The sequence below is a fragment of the Chinchilla lanigera genome, unplaced genomic scaffold (assembly GCF_000276665.1).
Source record: "Chinchilla lanigera isolate Chin_1 unplaced genomic scaffold, ChiLan1.0 scaffold00016, whole genome shotgun sequence".
Lineage (NCBI taxonomy): Eukaryota > Metazoa > Chordata > Mammalia > Rodentia > Chinchillidae > Chinchilla > Chinchilla lanigera.
The window spans coordinates 20,937,680-20,959,513 of record NW_004955417.1 but is presented as its reverse complement, the minus strand read 5'-3'; the positions used below and the strand labels follow the sequence as shown (position 1 = coordinate 20,959,513).

At 37.4% G+C, this 21,834-nt stretch overlaps 1 long non-coding RNA gene across 2 annotated transcripts in view; it reads left to right on the top strand.

Moving 5' to 3' along the window:
- LOC102027640 overlaps positions 1 to 21,131 on the top strand; it is a 49,620-nt gene extending 28,489 nt beyond the window's left edge. For both annotated transcript variants that reach the window (XR_001233472.1, XR_260486.2), the window contains 2 exons: positions 17,098 to 17,185; positions 19,956 to 21,131. This is a non-coding gene — a long non-coding RNA (uncharacterized LOC102027640). The remainder of the gene's footprint in view (positions 1 to 17,097; positions 17,186 to 19,955) is intronic.
- The last annotated feature ends 703 nt before the right edge of the window (positions 21,132 to 21,834 follow it).

Below are 21,834 nucleotides of genomic sequence, written 5' to 3'. Positions count from 1 at the left end.
GTGTGCAATTTGATAAGCATGAACATACACACTGACTGATACTACCATCACCACAATTAAGATAATAAGCAAATCTATGACCTTCAAGTGTATCCTGTATCCCTCACCTTCCTCTATTATTGTGGTGAGAACACAACATGAGGTCTACTTTATTAACAAGTTTAAAGTGCATAATGCCTTTTTGTAACTCATAAGCACTATGCTGTACAATAGATCACTGTAACTTGCTCATCTTGTAAAATATAACTCTATAACCACTGGGCAACAAATTCTCCATCTGACCCCCATACGCACGTTCTCTGTTCTACTTCCATGCTTTTGACTATTTTAGACTTTACATACAATAGGACTCATATAATATAAGGTTTTTTATGAAAGTTTCCCATTAAATGGAGTCGTTGGATATGTAGCATAACTATAACATCAAGCTCTACATCATTTCTATTTCAAATGTTGACTGCACACATATAGAATTCTACTGCATTTTATGAATGCTATCATAACTAACGTGCCATTTGCCTTAAATTCTAGCCATCTTAATTATTCAAGAAGGAATTTAGTTTTTCATAACTCTCAACCTCTTATAATTTAAATTTTTGGCCTTTGGGGTTTCTTATTGATCTAATAATTTTCTAATTCAATTTCCAAATATCATCTAAAGAAATTATTTATGAACTCAAATATGCATGTTTCAAGTATATTGAAAAAATTTATTCTGAAAGATTTTAAAAACTAAATCTCTTGTTCAATGAACTAAGCAGATTAAAGAAGAATTTATTACCAATATTTAAATATTGTGTTTGCAAACAGAACTCCTGTTGCTATGCAGCCCAACGTACTCTCCGATAATCAAGTTTAGTTCATCTCTTCCTATCTCCCCTTCTTTTCAGCCCCTGGGAAATTCTATGAGATCCCTATTTTTAAATTTTACAGAGGAGTAAAATCATGTGGTACTAGACTTTCTATACTGCCTGTTCAACTCATACCATCAGAAAGAACAACACTGTATCCTTCCTTCTAATGGGTGGACAGTATTCCTTTGTGTATATGTACACACACTGTACATACTTTCAGTATCCATTGATGAGTCAGTGAATAAATGCTGGAGTTGTTTCCTGGTCTTAGCTACTTAAAACAGTGCTTGGGTGAACTTGAGAGCGTAGATGTATTTTGACAGACTGACTTCATTTCATCTGGGTATATACCCAGTAGTGGGATTGTTAAATCAAATTGTGGTTTTAGTTCTAGGTTTCGAGGTGCCTCCATACATTATTCCATAGTGTCAATAGTGTGCCACATGTGTACCAGCAGTGTCAAAGGTTTCCTTTTGTCCACATCCTCATTTATTCTCATTATCTTTTGTTCTTTTGACAGTAGCCATTGACACTGAAGTGAAGTGACAGCCCATTGTAGTTTGATGTACGTTTGTCTAATGATCAGCGATGTTGAGCACTTTTATGTACCTGTTAATCATTTGCATGTCTTCCTTTGACCAATGCCTATTGATATCTACAGCTTATTTTTTGTTAATTTCTAAATTATCATTGATTTATGTTTGCAGTTCATAATGAGTACATTCTTTATGGGGACTAGGTACATGTACATGAAATGTCTGAGATCACTTTGCGTCCCCTTCGCCTCCTCTTCCTTCCTTCCATCTCTTTGTCCACTTGTTTTATTTGCAAAAGTCTATCACCCTATTTCTTCTTATTTGTCATTTATTTTGAGTTTCTCATATAAGAGAAACCATGTGATAATTAAGCATGTGAATTTGGCTTCTTTCACTTAACATTAAATCTCAAGGCTCATCAATTTTCCTACAAATGACTCACATTTGTCAATCTTTATGATAGAGTACTACTCCATTGTGTATAAATACTGTACAACATTTTCTTTATCATTCACCTGTTGTGGACATATAAGCTTCCTTCAAAGTTTAGCTGTTATGAGTTTAGCTGCTGTAAACATGGGTGTTCAAATATTGCATGATAAAAAGTCTCTTTCAGAAAGATACATAGAAAGGGAATAATTGGCTTGAGTGAAATATCTATCTTTGGTTTTTGTTTCTGATTTTGAGTTTTGAGTTGTTTGACATCTTTATATATTCTCATTTCTAGTCTCGTCAGGTGTACAATTTGAAAATATTTTCTCCCATTCTATTGATATTGTAGAAGAATTATAACTCTATTTGCCCATTTAAGATTTTCTTTTCTGTGCTTGTGAGGTTTGAGTAGCTCAATTTTAGTTTGCTATAGTACCGTTTTTTTTCTATTTTGGCTTGTATTTCCTGTACTTTTAGAGTCTTTTCCAAAAAATCCTTCCTCATCGCAGTGTCATAAAACTTTTACCACATGTTTTCTTCTACTAACATCCTAGTTTCAGGTCTTATATTTAAACTATCAATCCTTTTTAGTAACTTATAATAGATAGGGTTCTAATATATTTTTTCTGCATTAGGTATACAGGTTTCTCAGTATAATTTATTGAGAAGACTGTCCTTTCTCCTACTCTTCTTCTTAGCATCTTTGTTTGAAGATACATGGGTTTTCTTCTAGCTTCTCCATTCCAGGCTACTCTGCTACTTGTTTTTATACCAATCCCATGCTGATTTAGCTAGTATAGCTTTGTAGTATATTTTGAAGTCAGGTGGTATAATGCCTATGATTTTGTGCTTTCAGTTATTTTCAAGTCTATTTTACATAAAATGAGTGTGTTCCTTCTTCCTGAACAGAAAATAATATTGGATTCCTCTGAAGTATGTACTCTGTAGTTTGGAACTACAGTTACCTGAAGTGTATCACTCACAATCTAGTTCATCCATAAGTGTTGAAAAACAGTAAGCTATCAATATCAGTAAAATGAAAAATACAAAACCAAGATCACTTAGCTATCACATGGTTAAAGGCTTCTTGAGACAGTTTAATGCTTTGAGTATACTATTCAGACTCAGCTATTTGCTCCTTTTTTTACATTAGTTAACTGTTTATTTGAGTTAACTAGATATTGCTTTATAGGACTAGTAACAGCAAAAACATTTCTTAATTTAGCCAATGCATTTGAGTATATTTATAGGTCAGTCAAGCTCCAGCATCTGAAGATTTGATATTAAGCCACAGCTCAAAGCTTCATTAGAGTGTAATATAATTATATCCCTTATTTAGGTATCTATTTATCACCTGACTTAAATGCATTTTAGGAAAAACTCGGGTGATGGAGGACCCTTCAATAATGCATCTTTTATTAAGCACAGGGAAATCTAAAACTATGATCCTTAGTTTCTGCTAAAGAGGTGGTAGAAGTCATTATGGAGTGTATTCTTTGGGCACTTAAGTCTGTAGCCACCAGGTATAAGTGTGAGATGTTAGTATCATTCAGATATTAATAAATAATAAGCTAAGGTCACAGAAATTGAGATGACTTGAACAATACATTAAATGAGATAGCACAAAAATATATCTTTGGTTTAATCCCCTTAGTTTAGATAGTGTGTGTGATCAATGGCCAATTATCATTATCATTATCAAAGTATCATTGCAATTAATTATCATTATCAAAGTTCCTCACTTTACTGTATATTATCCTTGCTTATTCAAGTAGGGAATCCTTCCTCCATCTTTCTTTCCCTCCTTTTTTCTCTTCCCTCATGTTTCTCATCATTTGTTTACTTCTTCCTTCCACTCTAAGTTTCCTTCTTAATGTACTCTAATAAGATTTTATTTGCTGATTTCTAGATTGTGCAAAGGGTACATGTAACTGAAGACCTGACATCTTTATAATTTCCATTTCAATTCTTAGGGTGATGTTTATTTTATTTAGATCATGTGTACATCTATATAGCACAGTGATAAAAAGATACCATGGGAATACTTGAAATTAAAAGCACTTCCTTCATATAACTGTATTATTTGCATTATATTTTCATCAAACACTTTTATCAAGTTTAACACATTTTCCTTTGTTCTATGGTATAATAATCATAAATATTAAACTAGTGCTTATTTTTTGCATCAGCAGATGTAATGTTTCTCTTATTGGTTAATCTAACCATGCATTTATTAGAGGAAATAAATTAACTTACTGACTTTTGTAAAATCCTGAATTAGAGTGTAAACAAGATACACTACAGAGGCACAAATAGATTCAAATGAATAGCATTAAGAATATATTTTTAAAATATGGAAATAAAAAGAGAAACAAACTTCCCCAAATCACAAAATCATATACAAATTGCTGAAAAAAAAAATCTGAAAATAGATCATAGGGAAAAGAGAATGAAATTGAAGACAGACTTCTGAATATAGAACTGGATACTAGAACAAAATAACAGACCGTCTTTCCAATGCTGTGGAGGACATTCTTTCATTTATCTTTTAATGTATTACCTTTTGAGATTTTGGGCCTGGCCAAGCCATGTGATTGATTCTGGAGGAAGTCTAGCACAAGCATTATTGTAAAAGGAAATGAGAGCAGGACCTGTGTCCCTGTGGAAAGCCCCTGGGACAAGGCTAGATCTTTGCTGAGATATGCCAAACATGATGGCTAACTAAGTCAAGTCTCATTCCTGTGATAATTAAGTTGTATTGTCCTCGCTAATCCTGTTCATTATTCCTCCCATTTGCCCTGTTGCTGCTTTTGTTCTTTCTCAATAAAAGGTTATGGAAAATGGTAATAGGGCCTCAGTCCAAGAGTTTGAAGCCCCCTGATCCCACAACTGTGCCTCTCTTGTTTTTCTTTTCATCTGCAGGCACCTCGTTCTCGGGGCCTGTCACCCTAGACAGAAACTGACTATACAGCAACACAATGCCAATGGGAAAAAATTGTTAACTGAAATTTTAAAATGAAAAAATGAGAACTTTTTAGACAAATAAATTGAAAATTTATCAGCATCACCACAGAAATATAGGAAATGATGAAAGTGCTTTTCCAGGGAACCAGAAACGATGCTCACTAGAAATGCATAGATAAGGAAAGGGCATTTGAATTGAAACATAAAGGTGTGACTATGACAATAATGTTATGAAAATTTTTGAACAAACTTAGCTTTTTAAAATGAAAAGTATTTTGAAGTGGGAATTTTAAAGGTATATAGAAGAGATGTAAAAATAGTAGTACAAAAATAGAATGCAGAGAGAAGTACTACGTATACTGTTGTAAGGTTCTCAGACGTGTGCAGAGCGATCAGAGAGAAATTCAAAGCATTGTAAAGGAAGTGGAAAGCGGGAAGGGAGAGATGGGAAAAGGTAGGTTGTGGCATTACGTAAGATGTGGGAGATAGAAACTGGTTGGCATAAAGTGCAGGTTAAGAAATGCAAATGTGAATAACGAAGTGTAATAACATTGAGGCTAGCAGCGTTTTTAAATTTAAGAAAGCATATTTTCAACTATAGAGAAACTAAATATAACACTAGTAATCAAACTTATAGAAAGAGGCTAGCCAAGAAGCCAATGTATACGAAAAACCGTCTGTCCCTTTGTCTCTATAAGGTCAAAATAGTATCTACCTGAATATGTACTATAAATGTACAGTAATTTATTCAGAGAGAGGCTTCTTGAATGATTGGTAGATATAATCCTTAAGAGAAAAATCAGAGAATGAAACTCATGACTATATAAATCAGTAAATTAGCAAATCTAGAGACAATTTTCTTCGAGGTAAAAACTAAACAAATAAGAACCAACAAATAAACAATGCCTACAAATCAATGCTAAACAGATATGCATTATGGTTCTCTAGAGAAACTGAACCAGTAAGGAAAAAAAAAAAAAAATATATATATATATATAAACACACACACACACACACAGTTATGTAGGGAGATTTGTCAAACAGGCTTAGAGCATCATCAGGAGAAGAGTTTACAGAAGCCATCTGTGCCCTGAAGATCCAGAAACCCCAGTTACTGTGTAGCCAAGAAGATTCCAAGGGATCAGTGATTCAGCGCCCATCCCAGCTCGGAGGCCTAGAAGTCACTGAGGTTATCAGTGTCAGTCCGCACTGGAAGCTGAGGAACTGGAGACCAAGAGATTGATGTCCAGAGACCATGGAAACAAGGATGCGCTTACTCCAGAAGTGGGGAACTCTTCAAAATACCACAGCACCTTCTTTTTCTCTTTTCTTCATTCTATCCAGGCTACAAACCTGTTGTCTTTCCCTCTCAGTTTGTGGGCCTGCTAAGCAATTTTGCTCGATCAAATTGACAAAACACAATGGTTATATATCTACATCAATCTATATATTTATATCTCTCTCTTTATATCTATATCTATCTGTCTATATCTCCATTATATATAAAAAAGAGACAGAAAGACAGAGAAAGAGAGAAGACAGAGAGCGAGAGAGAGAAACAGAGAAATTTACATATATGGACTTTTTATAAAATTCACTTACAATATGAAGTATAAACTTGTTATTCAGTGTTGTAAAAATTAAAAACAGCCAACTACAGTCTTCATTTGTTCTAAAAGTTTTGTGTATTTTACTAATAAAGTTGTTTTAATTTCCATAAAACTGAAACAAAAATATATTTGATTTGAAATCTTCATTTGTCAAAGTAAGTTAATCTGCTTTGGGGAAGTCTAATTAAAAACAACATTAGATATTCTGCTATATTGTAATACTAGTGCTCACATGAGGGAAGAAGGATTTTATTTGTGGAAAGGCTTTCTCTTAGACATTTCAGTGATTCCAAAACCACTTCTTTAATGGACACATAATAAGTGCTTGTTCCATGAATATATGATATGCACATCTCAGGATGGTGAGAATAGTCTTCATAGATTAACTACTGCCAGGCTTGCAAAATAATACAGTAAGAAACAAGTTCTACATTTCTGAATATATGTGATATGGTTGTGGAATTCTAGATGTCCTGCTCCAGGCTTGGTTAAATTGGCCAGATTCACACAATGTAGCTTTAGTTCATCTTTCCATTGTACAGCTGTGAGATTAGATAAACCATGAAACAATTCTAAGCAAAGGACTGCTACATATGCAACTTCTGGAAATGAAATCCTCCTGGCCTCTGAAATATTCAGGTCAAATACAGTAAAACTAATTAATCAACAATTGTGTATATTATGTAAAAGTCATCTGTCTTCTTCCTGAGACATGAATTCTGACACAATTTAAAGGAGAAATTCTATGAAGTTTGCAGTTATGGGGAATTCAGCTCTGGCCAGCAGCCTCCAAGGCAAAAACATCACGTTAGGAGGTTGTGGTGAACCACAGGTGCTTAATTCATGCTGGCCAGAAAACAGAACAGGGGAAGTAGGTCAGAGAGATAGGGGCAGGAGGATCAAATATAGAATCAGTGGCCTTTTTCTTTGAGTGGCTCTGTTCATTGATTGCAGCCTTTATAAGCAGATATTCTATGTTCCTGGCCTCTCCAACTAGCTGGGGTTGCCACTGTACTTTTGGTTTAATTCTCACAGCTTCATTTATTACTGTTAGGAGCAAACTTCCTGCTTTCCTGGCCTTCTGAAATATGGGTAGAAACTTCCATGACTCAACAAGCTTGCATTCTGATGTCTGGAAAAGAAATACTAGGTGGATGACACCAAGGTATACCAACAGCTCAAGCAATAGCCAGGCCCTCTTGCAATGTGGCTAAAGAGCCCTTTGAGTAATTGAATGGCTGAGCACTGTGAAATAAATCCCATGGAGCAAATTTCTTAGGTGATCCTTCTGGAGCAGGGAGCCCAGGTGTCCCTTCTTAAAGGAAAACTTTACAATTTTTTTCCCAGGAGCTGTGAAGGGTGAGGTGTTCCTGATTCCTTAGATACCTTCAAGTTATCTCTCTTACTATGCTGATGTAACATACATGTCTTATTTTAATGCTAATATTTTCAGCAATCATCATCTCAATGACCCCAGCTTTGCAGGTACTTCCTCTCTGGTAATATTGAAAAGTCTTTACATCTATTTCCTTTTGGTACTCATGGTAGCTAGGATTGAAAGTATCCAGAGGTACTCATGCCACAGCCTAAATGTTGAGGTGCTTTGAAATTTCCTCTGCCAGAAAAATTTATCCATCATCCTTAATCTTAATCTCATGCGAAGTCTTAAAACATTGTAAAAAAAATACCTTTTTTTTCCATTATGTAAATCACATAACTTCTAGTATACCTGCCAATGGAGTATTTATTCCTAATAGAAACCTTCTGAATCTGACCATTAGTGTCTTCATTCCTATCAGAACTCTGTTCTCACCTCTGACCAGAATCTCTTACCAAGTTCTCTTTACAGCAATCTCAGACTTCTCTAACCCACATCTACAAACCTTTTCATATTCCTCCTACAAATTAGTTCCAAAAACTTCCAAACCATAGGATCATGTATAGTTGTAGGAATCATCACTTTTTCTGATACCCAAATCTGTCTTAGTTACTTTCCCATTTCTGTGATAAAACCTATAGCTTAAAGGAGAAATTAATTTTGGTTCATACTTTCAGTCCAGTTGTGCTGGTTGGACAGAGAAGAAACAGGAGGATAGAGGGCCACGATGGAGGAAAAGGTGTTCCATGGCACCTGGAAAATAGAAAAAGGGAGTTGCTGGCAATAAGAACACAACCTTGTAGCTAAATCTCCCAGTCATCCACCTGCTACCAGACCCAAGCTTCTAATGGCACATTCTGCTAATGAACTTGTGGCTGGAAGAATCCATTCCGATGAGCCCCGACAGCACAATGGCCTTCCAAACACATGATGTTTCTAGTATCTATATTACAATATGACTTCCTTCTTTGTAATCCTACTTGCTTTTGGAGTTGTCTCAAGTTAGTATTTTCCAACCTAAAATGTATCTCAGAGTTTGCTTCTGGAGATTCATTGCTGCAGGAGTTAATAATAAACATGGTTTTAGAAAACAGAAGACAAAAGGAGATTTTGCAGCTATGAGACTGTCCAGATGAAATGAGGTATCCATCACTAATAATTAGTAAAATGAAGACATTACCTGAGACTCTAATTGCAATACATCTTACTAATGAGGGACTGGAATGCTTTCCCATAGTAATTACACTAATATGTATGTTGTATTAATAATTTCAAACTGGACACACTTGAATGTGCCTGTAGTCCCAACACTCAGGAGGCCGAGGCGGAAGGATCATGTGAATCTGGGAATTCAAGGGAAACTTCAGCAACATAGTGAGGCCCTGTTTTAGAAGCAAAAATAAAAAAATATGGTGGCTCACACCCGTAATCCCAGGGTATTCTGGGAATCTGAGACAGGAGAATAGTGGTGTTTGAACCCGGCCTGAGAAACTTAGTGACTTAGTGAGACCCTTTCTCAAAAATTTAACATTGAAGCAAAAATAGTTTTATATATATACATATGCAATAATAGCTATGAAGACTCTGGAATTTACTTACTATCGCAAAATATCTTTAATAAATACATAATAAATGGCTAATAGGAGTAACAGGAGACTGAATTCTGGCTGTGATGTCCTGAAACTCTCTTTGCCATAATACAAAAAACACTCATTATAGATACAGGGATAGTAGAGAAAATGAGCACTAAAGCCTAGGGCTTAAATGTAATAATGTCTGAAACTTAAAAAATGAAACTCAACATACAACTTAAGAAGATCTAATCTGCCAAATTCTAGAAGTTCTTGGAAACCTAGATTTCTTTTTTTTTTTTTTTTTGGTTTTTCTCCGGTACCAGGAACTGAACTCATGACCTTGCGCTTGCCAGGCAGGTGCTTTTGCAGCTGAGCTAAATCCCCAGCCCCGGAAACCTAGATTTCAAAAGTCCAGATTGTGGGGAAATTTTTGAACCTTCTCAAAACTATTACTCCCACTGTCAGAGACTGATATCACATTTGTAGATAAAACAGTTTTGGGGGTATTGAGTCTAATATTTTTGAATGACCAATCTGATTTCTGAGGAATCAAGTGGATGCCAGTGAATAATTGTATGCTACTTCAAACTCAATACATCGCTGCCTGTCTGAGGTCAGTGTTTTTATCTCCCTTCTAGGGTGTGCTAAATATGCATTGAATATATGGCATTTGACAAAAACATTCTACTCTGTCTCTGCCATTCAAAATATCAGAAAAAATTTGTGTTCTTCTATAATTAGCAACATCATTAAGTGTTTTACTTCTGGTTATGTTGATTCTCTTTCCCTCTTTAAAATTATGTATTGGAAACATCCACACCATTTTAATGTCTTACAGAACACTGAAGCGAGTCATCACCATCGCTGAAATGTATAGCATTAGTAAGGCACATGTTCCGCAGATGGTGATAGATTAAATCTTTGAAGATTGAGATGTCAGGCACATCTATTCAGGTTTTAGTGTTTACTGATTAGGAGCATGTCAGAACATCCTCACCAATGCAAAAGATGAATTATTTTAACTTGAACTTTATACTGCAAAACAAAAATCAAAACACTTGGTCAGTCTCTTTGGGTTCTGGAGAGGATATAGTCCACCCTGAAGTATAGGGCTGCCAACTATATCCTGTTGCATGAAAATGTTGTTAATTTTGAATTAGCCCAAAACAGGATGGGTTGCTTCATCAAGTAAGCATTTTAGTTTCTTGGTGGGTAGGACCTGGTGCTCCCTACAGAGTTAGGTGTATATGTAGTAGGAAATGATGCCATGTAGAGTTTTCAGAAAGACTTAGGGAAAGAATCACAATGCAAGACCTTGAAGTTCTGGACAAACCCATGCCATCAGTTTCATGAACATAGGGTTCTGAAGAACAACTCACTTCTAATATGCTATCTGCTCTCAGGGAAGATGAGTATCTTAGTGAAAACAACAAGCAATCATGCAGTTGACACTGTTCATCATAAATGTAGTTGTGTAAAATCTATCAAATTGTAATATAGTTCAGCAACAAGTGCAAAATAGATGTAATAATTCCATCATAAGAACAAGTAGCAGAGGTCATAGCAGGAGGTTCAGAGTCTTATAGCATTCTTTACAGTTTTTCTAGTGTCTGTCTTTGAGCTTAAGGAGGAAGAAAGTTCATAGTTGGCTCATGAAAGAGCAGGCTTGATGTGTCAATTCAGTCAAGACCTGAATTGCAGCTACGTTACTCTGTCTCATTTGCAGAGTTTTTTATGCAGATTTTCTCTGCATAAAGTGAGAGCAAAATTTATCCGAATAGAGTGAGTTTCAGGAAGAACATGTAACTATTCTCATGTGTGTAAACAAAGAGGTGGGTGGAGGGCCAGTATGGAATCATGAATTATAGAGAAGAGTCGATCAATGGAAGGTGGCTTGAAGATTGGAAAACTGATGATAAGGAACTTGTGGACAGGTGATGAAGATGGATGTAGTAGGAGTAGGCAAAAATGTGAATGAATTGTGTTAAATGCCCACCAAAGTACATTTAGTAAAGAAAGGGCAGGAAACAATGCAATAGGAGGTGGATACCAGCCAGCCTGGGAATCAGCGACTCTAATATATTCACAGCAGGCATACATACACATGGATGTACCCGACAGCATGGACAACAACTGACTAGAGTTATCTAACTAACAGTGGTACAAAATGCTTGGGTCCTATTTTGGAACCATGTTTCAAAGAGAGAAATTGGACTTTTGGGTATAATTTGACTTTAGTAAGCCTCTTCAATTTTGGAAAGCCTGGTGACATTTTTTTTCCTCATATGAATGAGTCTTAGATCTAACAGTATGGACTGGTACATAACCTTGCCTCAAATGAAGAGATCTACTTAACACAAATGAAGTGTGGAAGAGGATCCATGACCATGATATTAACCCACTTTATCACTTACTGCACCATTCAGCAGCTGCTATAGTAACAGCAGGTGATACTGTGTGCTATTGTCAAAGTTACAGTATCCATACAGAGATACTACTCTTCACAGATGAGGAAACCGCCACCTAGGAAGCAGTATGTATAATCCCTGGAGGGCATTTATATTGTGCTTTCTCCCAAGTAGGAGTAAAGCATAGGTTTAACTGTATGAATCAGTGCTCTTCATACTGTCTTAATTAGGTGTATGCTACACTTGCTTTTGATTATAGTTTAAATTTTAAAATTTAAGCTTACCATTAAGAAATAAATTTTGGTCCACCTCAATTAACCACCAGGTGGAATGGGAGATTTTCCCCACCATGTTATGGCTTAGATCTGAATTGTCTCCCCAAAGTGTCACATTTTTGTTAGAGGATTGGCTCCTGAGGGCACTTTCCATCAGTGGTGTATCCATCTGCATTCTTGTCCTGAGCTCCTCACTTCTCTCTTCTGCTTACTGGATGTTGTGGATTGAGTGTCTTCCCTCCTCTACACCCCTCTGCCACGCCATCTCTGCTTTGGAGAGAACCACCCATGGACTGAACCCAGCCAAAGTAAACCTCTACTCCTTTAGATTGCTCTCGTCAGTTGTTTTGTCCCAGTGATGGGAGAGTGACTAACGTACCCTGTGTGGTCCCTGTTTCACAGCAAGAACATGATGAGTTTAGTGCTTTGGATCTTGATGGTCTCCGAAAGGCTCATGAGTTAGTTGAAGGGTCCCAATGCAGCGATGTTCAAGGTGGGATGTTCTGGGGGTGATTAGATTTGAGCGCTGTGTACGCGTCAATGGGTCAACCCATTTATGGATTCAAACGTGTGTTTCTAGGAAGGAGATTTACTAGAAAGGCCAGCTCTCTCTTTCACATCAGCCAGTAGGAGGCAAGCATCTTGGTTACACTGTCTGTCTCACACCGTAATACTCTGCCTTGCTCTCACTCCAGAAACAGTACTGGGCAAGAGACCGCAGAGTTCGACCGCAGAAAGCAGGAACTAAAAGCTTCTCCTTTAAGTGGAATTTCTCAGGAATTCTGTCAAGGCAGTGAAAAACTAACATGCAAGTTAAGTTCGAGGAATACTGATGAACTTAGTTTAGAATTCAGATGAATAGAAAAGAAATATATCCTGCACTTACTTTTCAAATTGACATTCAAGTGTATAAAATTAAAAATATTACACAAAGCAAATATTCAAGTGTGAGAGGGTTAAAATGAAAATGTGGAATAGACAGATGATAGAAATGTTGTTTAAAATTGTAAGTATCAAATATAGGATAAACGTTATATTATTTTTCTGTTAAAACATGTTGTATTGTTAAGCTAAATTACCAAGTTTTAAAAATATAATCTTTTAAAAATAATAATCTTTTAAATATTTCCCATATTTTGTGTTGAGACAGGGTCTCGCTATGCAGTTCAGAGTGGCCTTGAACTCACTATGGAGTCCTGGCTGGCCTCTAACTCATGGCAATCCTCTTGCCTCAGGCTCCCAAGTGCCGGGATTATTAGTGTAAACCACCACACCAGGCACTTCTCATATTTTGAAAGAACTAAAAAAGAAAAATCTATCTTACATTCCAAAAAGTAGAAACTACTCATTCTATTGTATAATAAAAACCAGCTTAATGGAACCATCCTCATTATGTGTTCCCTTTGAGGGTTACAATTAAAATTTTTTAAAGTAGTCTTTTTTTGATAATTCATAAACAGGGTCTCTTTTAGTGCAAAGAAAGAAAATATGAATAAATCCAGCTTTTGCGTGTAAACCCGCTATTCTTTCACTGAGAAGAGCCCAATATTGCAAAATTACAACACAAATAAAATAAAGGCAGTGTAAACAGTTGTTGAACGGGAACTGAAAGAGGGGATAATGAGACACTTGGCAACCACAGAACCGACTGAAAGGAGACCAGGTGCTGAAAAGGTGCTAGATGTCAGAAAGGCCATGTAAATTATTTGAGCACAGCTAAATAGAAACAAAATGACGCAAGATGAGCTACACTAGTAAATGCTCATGGACTCCTTAATGAAAAGGAATATTATTTTTACCTGGATTAATTAGATAAGAATTGCAAGTGTTGATTATATTTTAGTGTTTTGCAATAGACAAAGGAAAGAAAAATCACAGGTTAAAAAAAAAAAAGAAAATTTCAGTTGGTTCCTTGAGGCAAAGGTAAAGAGGATCACAAATAATTTAAAAAAAAACTTTAGTTTCTTTAACTTTGTACCCAAGGGGAAGCAGTACTGAGCTCAGACCTATTTTCATTTCCTTATGTTAAAAAATGCTGAAAATATGTGCACTCTTTTTTACTAAGTGGGAAAAAACAGCACTGAGAAGTGGCAAATGTGGTTTAATTTCTTGCTTTAGGAACTATTTCTCCAGTAAATTAAAATAATAAACCAACAAAAATGAATTCATTTATCAAAATTAACAGATCCTCCATTGAAATTCCTTCAAGACTCACACTTGCTGTGTCCAGCAATCCGGAGTTACTATAGAATGAGGAATGCTCAGGCCTAAGGCCTCAGTTGCAAATTTCACCTCAGAAATCACAGCCTTAGACAGGGAACCCTGCTGTTTTTATCCACATTACATTTAATATACAAAGGTTTAATAAATTCAGTTTTGATTGTTAAATAGGCTTTTCTGTTATAGGGACTACATACTTGACAATACTGAAACTAGGTAAATGATCTCTTCAATAGCTTTGTGAACCAAACAACTGGCTATAAAAATAATTACAAAATAAGAAGATGAAACAAACAATGTTGCATGCAATCTTTCATGCTATTTAATAGTTTTTCAAGATGCAAAAAATTCCTAGGGCTATAAATCATTTAAAAATATGAATTTCTTCAATATATACATCACCTTTAGGAAATGGGTCAAAGATGACAAAGATAAAATACAAAAACAATGAAAGGAAAAAAACAAAACCCTTATAGATATGGCTGTTTATATGTTGAAAGAGTTCTAAGACTACTACCTTATTTTTTATAATCCCTAAAATTAACATACATAAATATCATATATTAATGAAAAAGCATATTTTAATTGTATATTTTGCATGATAGTTATATTAGTCCTTTTATAATTGCTATAATTAATTAGCTAGAAGAAGCTCACCTTGTAAAGAAAAGGGTTTCTTTAGTTAAACTTTTAGGTTCTGAGAGTAAAATACCCCTGTGGAAGATCTGCAAGGGATACTACCCATGTCTGCACCAGCGAGCTGCTGATGGCAATGGTGCCAGGAGGTGTGAGAAGGAGAGCACATCTCCCTACGGGAAAATAACGAGTCTGGAGTCCTGCACTTCCTCCGAGGCCATCACCACCATGGACCAAAGAATCTTCTGCTGGCCCAGTCCTAGCCACTTTTCTCCTCAATGGGACAAAATATCTGACACTCATAATTTAAAGAAGAAGATATTTATTTGGGTTTATGGTTATAGACCATGGCAGGCTGGCTCCAAGGTAGAAAATGGCACAGCGGAGGTGCACTGAGGAGAGAAATCTGCTCATGTCATGGCGACCGGGAAGCACAGAAGGAAAAGAGAAGCATGGGATGGAATAAACCCTCCCAGGTCACCCCCACACCACACCCAGGGACTTGGCTCTTCCAACCAGACCCTACCTCGAAACAGCAAGTCAGCTATCACATCCCCAAGGATCAACCGCCTTCCAAAAGTCCAACCCACAAGCACATGAATGCCTGGGGGACATTCTCAATCTGCGATGTAACAGGCCCCGATCTTTAAATGTTCCAGTCCTTGTCTCACTGCCACATTGATGAGGACCACTCGAACACCTGATTCTTTGAGAAGACAAACCCTTATCATTCTCAAAGCACAGCAATCGATGTAGAGACTCTAAGAGGAAATAACACTTGAGTGGGAGGAAAGGAAACCATCACCGAGTGGCAGTGTGTACCACTTCAAAGCCAGTGTTTCTAGCTTCAGAAATTTTAATTACCCCAATCACTTAGCATCTTCAATATGAGGAAATCAACACGTCCATCAGGAAGAATGAGTATTAGAATGTTAACGAAAGCCGCCTACATTGATTCACATCAAACACTCTTCATCTATTGATATTTTCACATTATAAAATTGCTTATTTTTCATTTTTGTCTTGTAAAATATACTTAATATGCGATTCAGTGCAGGGGAAACAGAAGCTGCCAAACTGAGCAAGAAAGACTAAATCCTACTTTCCACTCCAGTGTTAAAGGCCTTCAGGTAGTTCTTTCTGGGTTTGCTTCTGTCTGTATGCGTTCAGGATTCTGCTCATCTACTAACCAGCCTGCTTCAGTTCAAATCCCTGGGGTCCCCCATCTGGATTGCTTGTGTAAGTATCATCCTACGTTTCTGGAGAATTCATTAGAACTCACAAACTATGAATGAGACTCTATGGATTCATTGGTTCACTTGTCATTTAATGAATTGTGGTCTAGATATTTAAAAAAGAAGTTGTGATCATAAGAATTACAGTGTGATAATTTAAAGTAAGTAATCATGTAAGTTCTTTCTGTCAGCAGGCATAATAGGAAGGGGTTCTAATGTTGCAGTGTCTACTTGCAGGTGATGCCTGTATAACATGCAGAACCATCTGCAAGCCAGGCACTAGCCTTTTGTCCACTGACAGCCAATATAGCATGCACCCCATTGGGCAATAGGTGCATGCTGGGTTAAGCAATATTGCAGCAGTAGGTGCCATGAGCATTTGAGTGACTTCTTCATGAAATTTACTTGTACCCTCTGGACATGCTCTGGCCCCATCACATATATACCACTTGCATTTAATGATGGGCTGTGGCTGTGCATGTCCAACCTTATGACTCGGTAGATCAGATAATACCCAGATCACGATGGGCATCTCCAGTTGCATGGTGACCTGATGACGCATGGTCAAGCATTCAATTTTCCTTAAGAACCAGTAGCAGACCAGGATCTGTTTTTCAAAAGGAGAATAGTTATCTGCGATGATAACAGAGACTGGCTTCACATTCTTAAATTGCTGCTGCAATTCACCTATGGAGCCCTGACGGAGACTCCACATAGCATCTCTAACTCCCAATGATCCCTCAACTGCTATTGAATCTGATGGATCATATATGGCCCCTGTGATAGAGCAGCCTGGGCAGCAGCCTGAACCTGTTGAAGATTCTTCTCTTATTGTAGGCCCCACTCAAGATTTGCAGCTTCCTCAGTCATGTGGTAAATGGGTCGAGTAAAACACTTAAGAGAGGAATGTGTTACCTCTAAAACCAAAATATGCCCACTAAGTGTTGTTCATCCTTTTTATTGTTGTTGTCGCAGGGGAACCACAATCAACAATTTATCTCTTACCTTAGAAGGGATAACTTTGCATGTACCACACTGTGGGACTTCTAGAAATTTCACTGAGGTAAGACCTTGAAATTTAGCTGCATTTATTTCCCATCTTCTCACTTAGAAATGCTTAAGTAACAAGTCCAGATTGGTTGCCACCTCCTGCTCAGTTGTTTCAATCAAAATAATGTCATTGATATAATGGACTAGTATGATTGACATCTTGTGGGAGAGAAAGGTGATCAAGTTCTTTGCAAACCAAGTGGTGACACAGGGCTGAAGAGTTAATATAAACCTGAGGTAGGACAGTGAATGTGTATCACTGGCTTTACCAGCTGAAAGCAAATTGTGTACGCTGTTTCTTATGGATAGGTAGGGCAAATAAGGTGCTAGTCAAATCAATAACTGCATGCCAAGTACCAGGAAGTGAGTGGATTTGCTCAGGCAAAACATTCTGGTACAGTAGCTGCAAGTGAAGTTACCACTTGATTCAGCTTACACAAATCCATCATCACTCTCCAAGACATATCCATTTTTTTTTGCACTGGCCAAATAGAGAAATAAATGGAGATGTGGTGGGAACCACCAGCCTTATATCTTTCCAATCCTTGATAGTGTCATTAATCTCTGTAATCCACTACAGGCTGGGTTTTCCATCTTCAGTAAATCCATCCAGCCACAACCAGAACCATGCTAATGCAATCAGGTGGGCATTTCTTACCTAAATTAACTTAGCAGTTAACTGTCTTGGAAACCTTGGGAACTGCTTTGTGGAGGGAGCTTGGGAAGTTTTGAAAATGCCAGGTAGAGAAACCCTAGAGTGCTATAAACTGAGCTAGGTGAATAATTCTGGTTGGAGTACGGAAGAGCAGAATATCGGTGGGAATGCAGACAATAAAGCCCAGGCTCATGCATTCAGGAGCTCAGGGAGCTATTATGAAGTGGGAATTTGTTGGAATATCAGGTTCAAGAGGGCAGGCCCTTTAAGAGTGTACCTTTCTCACTATCTCCATCCTTCACTTTCCGCTTTCTGGTCATCATGACATGATGAGCTTTTCCTCTGCTATGCTCCATATGATGCTGCTTCTGCTTTGAAGCCAGCCAATCATGGATTGCAAAAGTGAGTCAAAATAAACTTTTCATCCATTAACATGAGGATGTCTGGCGATAGCCCTAGCCTGATGGAAGACTCTGGTCTATTACAAGAAAAGTGGTATGATAAAAGAAACACAAATAGTAAAAGCCAGGCTTGACAGGTTTCAATTGGGATCAAGGACTCCATTGGTATTTAGACAATGTATATTATGCTCTGGCCAAGAATTTGTTGATATTTTGCCTATGTCCTGAGACTTTGTGGGAGACTAACATTAATGGTAGTAAACTAATTTATCTGATGGAGAAATTTTCAAGGCAGCTCAATGTTCATGTTGTTGCCTGGGCACTACTGGCTGTTTTACTCCAGATTTACCATGAACCTAAGGAGCAAAGAGCTGATAGGAAAATCTTTGTAGTTTTGTCAGAAAGTGCCTACAAAGTCAAGGCATGGGTGAGTGTAGTGCCATATATATTAGCATTAAAAAGTAGCCAAGCACTTTGGATCAGAACAGTAAGAAAGATGCCTTGAGAGTGTCTCATAAATCAGCAAGGTCCACCTTCCCCAGGCTTGTGAGTGTTAAATGGTAAAAGTCTCCTTCAAAAGCCTGCCTCGAGAAGAGATTCCCAGGGCACCGTGCCCACCTAGAGATTGGTTCCCTGAGGTTTTGTTTTAGAGTACTCAGCCATCAAGAGCTCAGAGGTCTCCGCAGCCATGATACAAAGGCACCTGACTACTGTTCCAGCTGGTAGCATATCTTGACATCATCCATACAGTCCTCACTTTACAGGTATGCCATAACTGTGAGATCGTGGAAGACTTCGCTCATGTTTCATAAGGCCTGCGAGGAAGGCAGATAGTCTGACTCTGATAGTGCAGTACATTAACCTTTGAGAGTGACGTGAAAATGCTGTGGAGACCCCAGGAAGTTGGGAAAGCCAGGAGTATGGACTGCCTGATGAAGAAAGCTGTCAACAGTGAGCAGAGTTACCCCCAAATGTTTTTTTTTTTTTTGTTTTTTTTTGTTTTTTTTTTTGTCCACAAGTGGAAACACTGTAGGGGCAGGGATGCTGAATGTATTTAGAACTGATACCTAAGTACAACTTGTTCTGGATGCTAGATACAGAGTGCCTTGCTGGGTTTTGATTGTGTTTTGAGCTTTTTAAAATATCCTGCTATTTCTTCTTTTTGGACTAAGGATGTTTACCCTGTAATTAAAATTTCTTTTTTAACAGGGACTCATGGTAAGAGATTGCCTTGAGACTCAGAGGAGGGCTTTGATCTCAGATTTTTCAGTGATACTAGAACTAATAAAACTTTGAAGACTCTTAAAGATGGATTTAAAGCATTTCAGAGAAGGGCAGACATATGCATCTTTGGAGTGGGGTGGGGCTCAGGGGAAGAATGTTAAGGTTTAGATCTAGAATGCCCCATAAAATTTTCATGTGCCTAGAGGCAAGGCTTCTGGCAGGTGATTGGATCATGGGCAGGGACACTTACAGTAGAGTCACCCACTAAGGAGATCAGGAACTGAGTGTGCTGTTAGGACGAGAAGCCTGGTTGGAAAAGGCAGTGCACTGGGTGCTTGACCTGGAAGGGTTTATCTCCTTCCTTATCTCCTCCCTTTACTCTGCTTCCCAGCTGCCATTACATGAGCAGCTTTTCCACTATTATTGCCCTCTGCTATCCTCTTTCTGCTTGATTACGAACTGAAAACACAACACGAACCAAAATACAATTTTTCTCCCTTCAGTTGCAGATGCTGGGTATTTTGTCCCAGAGATGAAGAAATGACTAAGACAACTTATAAACCTGGAACCAAGGAGTCTATGGCTACTTAAAAGATTAATATTAAAAACAAACCCAGTGCTTGCATCAAGACAATAGCAAATGTCTTGAGGACATTTGAAAAGAAAGTGACTAGACATTGGTTTCATCTATAAGGTGCTGCTTTTTCAGAAAGGATGAAGGCAAGAGTTGTGGGGTCATGGATTCTTCTAACTACATTTCAGTGGAAGGCTTTGGAGGCTTAAGAATGTGTCCCAGGGAGGGTGATGCATGAGACTCTGAGAGTGAAGCAGGAGGTGCAATGAAGATCTCAGAGTGTTGGAGATGCCAAAAACAAGGAACACCTGCTGAGGAATGTCTGTTAGTGCAGCCAGCCCAAGACAGAGATCATGCAAGATACAATCCCTGCAAGGCCATAGGGACAGGACTTCCAGAGCCCGTTGGATTTTACATCCTCATATAAAATGTCTCTGGGCCTGGAATTGGAGCTATGGGATTTGGTGTTGATTCTGGTGGATTTGGGTCTTATTGTAGTCTGATTCTTTTCTATACCCCTATTCCTTCTTTTTGGAATGGAAATATTTACCCCGTGACATTGTATGATGGAAATGTTCAAATTTCTTTTTGGTGTTACAGTGGATCACAGCTAAGAGTTTGCCTTGAGTCACCAAGAATTTGGACTTGGACTTTTAAGCAATACTATGATTGTGAAGTCTTCGGTGATTTGTAAAACATGGATTGATGCAATTTGCATATTGATAGAGACATGTGAATTTGAGGTCCAGGACTGTAACTTTATATTATGCTCTAAAATGTCCCCCCAGAATTCACATGTGTTTGGAGCAGGGCCATTTGAAAGGTGACTGGATCATGGGGGTATTGGTATGATGATAAATTTATTGCTGAGTGTACTGCTAGGAGATAGAGCTTCAGCAGAAGGGGCAGGTGACTTGGGCTGTGATCTGAAAGGGTATGTTCCCTTCTCTGACTCCTGTCCCTTTCTCTGCTTTTGGCTGACATGAGTTGAATAGCTTTCTTCTGCTGTACTCTTTACCATTACATTTCTGCACTGGAACCAGTCAACCACGGATTGAGCCAACCATCTGAAAACATGTGTGAAAATAAACCTCTCCTTCTTAAACTGTTCGAACAAAGGGAAATGACTAATATGCTGAAACTGCAGACACTTAATAAATTAGTCGCTAAAGATTAGACTGGATATGGCTATAAAGTGGAAATTCCCTTTCATTTTTTGGATATACATGTTTTTATTTATATATTACATTAACTATAGTAATATTGAAATATTAAAACACATATATGACACCATATACATAAGTATTTACAAAATCAGGAGAAAATGTATTTATAATTAATATAGTTCAGTCTACTTCTATATTTTGGCTAAATTACAATGCTACTAATACATTATAATTAAGTCGATCATGCATACATTTCTGTTAGTTACCATATAAAGTTTACCTATTTGCAATATTTTTGCTTTAGTATTTTAGAACATAGTGGCTCTAGCTACTCATCAAGTCTGTATCAGGGCATGAAAGGGAGGTGCTTAAGATTTCCTTCTGAAATGTGATTCATTAGTATTTTTGTAACTAATCTAATCTAAGTAACATTCAATCTAAGTACCATTCTTTGAAAGTTACTTGAAAGGTAAAAGTATGTTTACCAGTCTAACTATAGTATATTCTTTACTGTTTGCTACACCATATGCCCTAGGTGATAAATAAACATAACAAAAATTAGAATTACTTTTTGTAATATAAAAATAATTAGTTTAGAGGGCTGGGGGTTTAGCTCAGTGGCAAAGCGACTGCCTGGCAAAG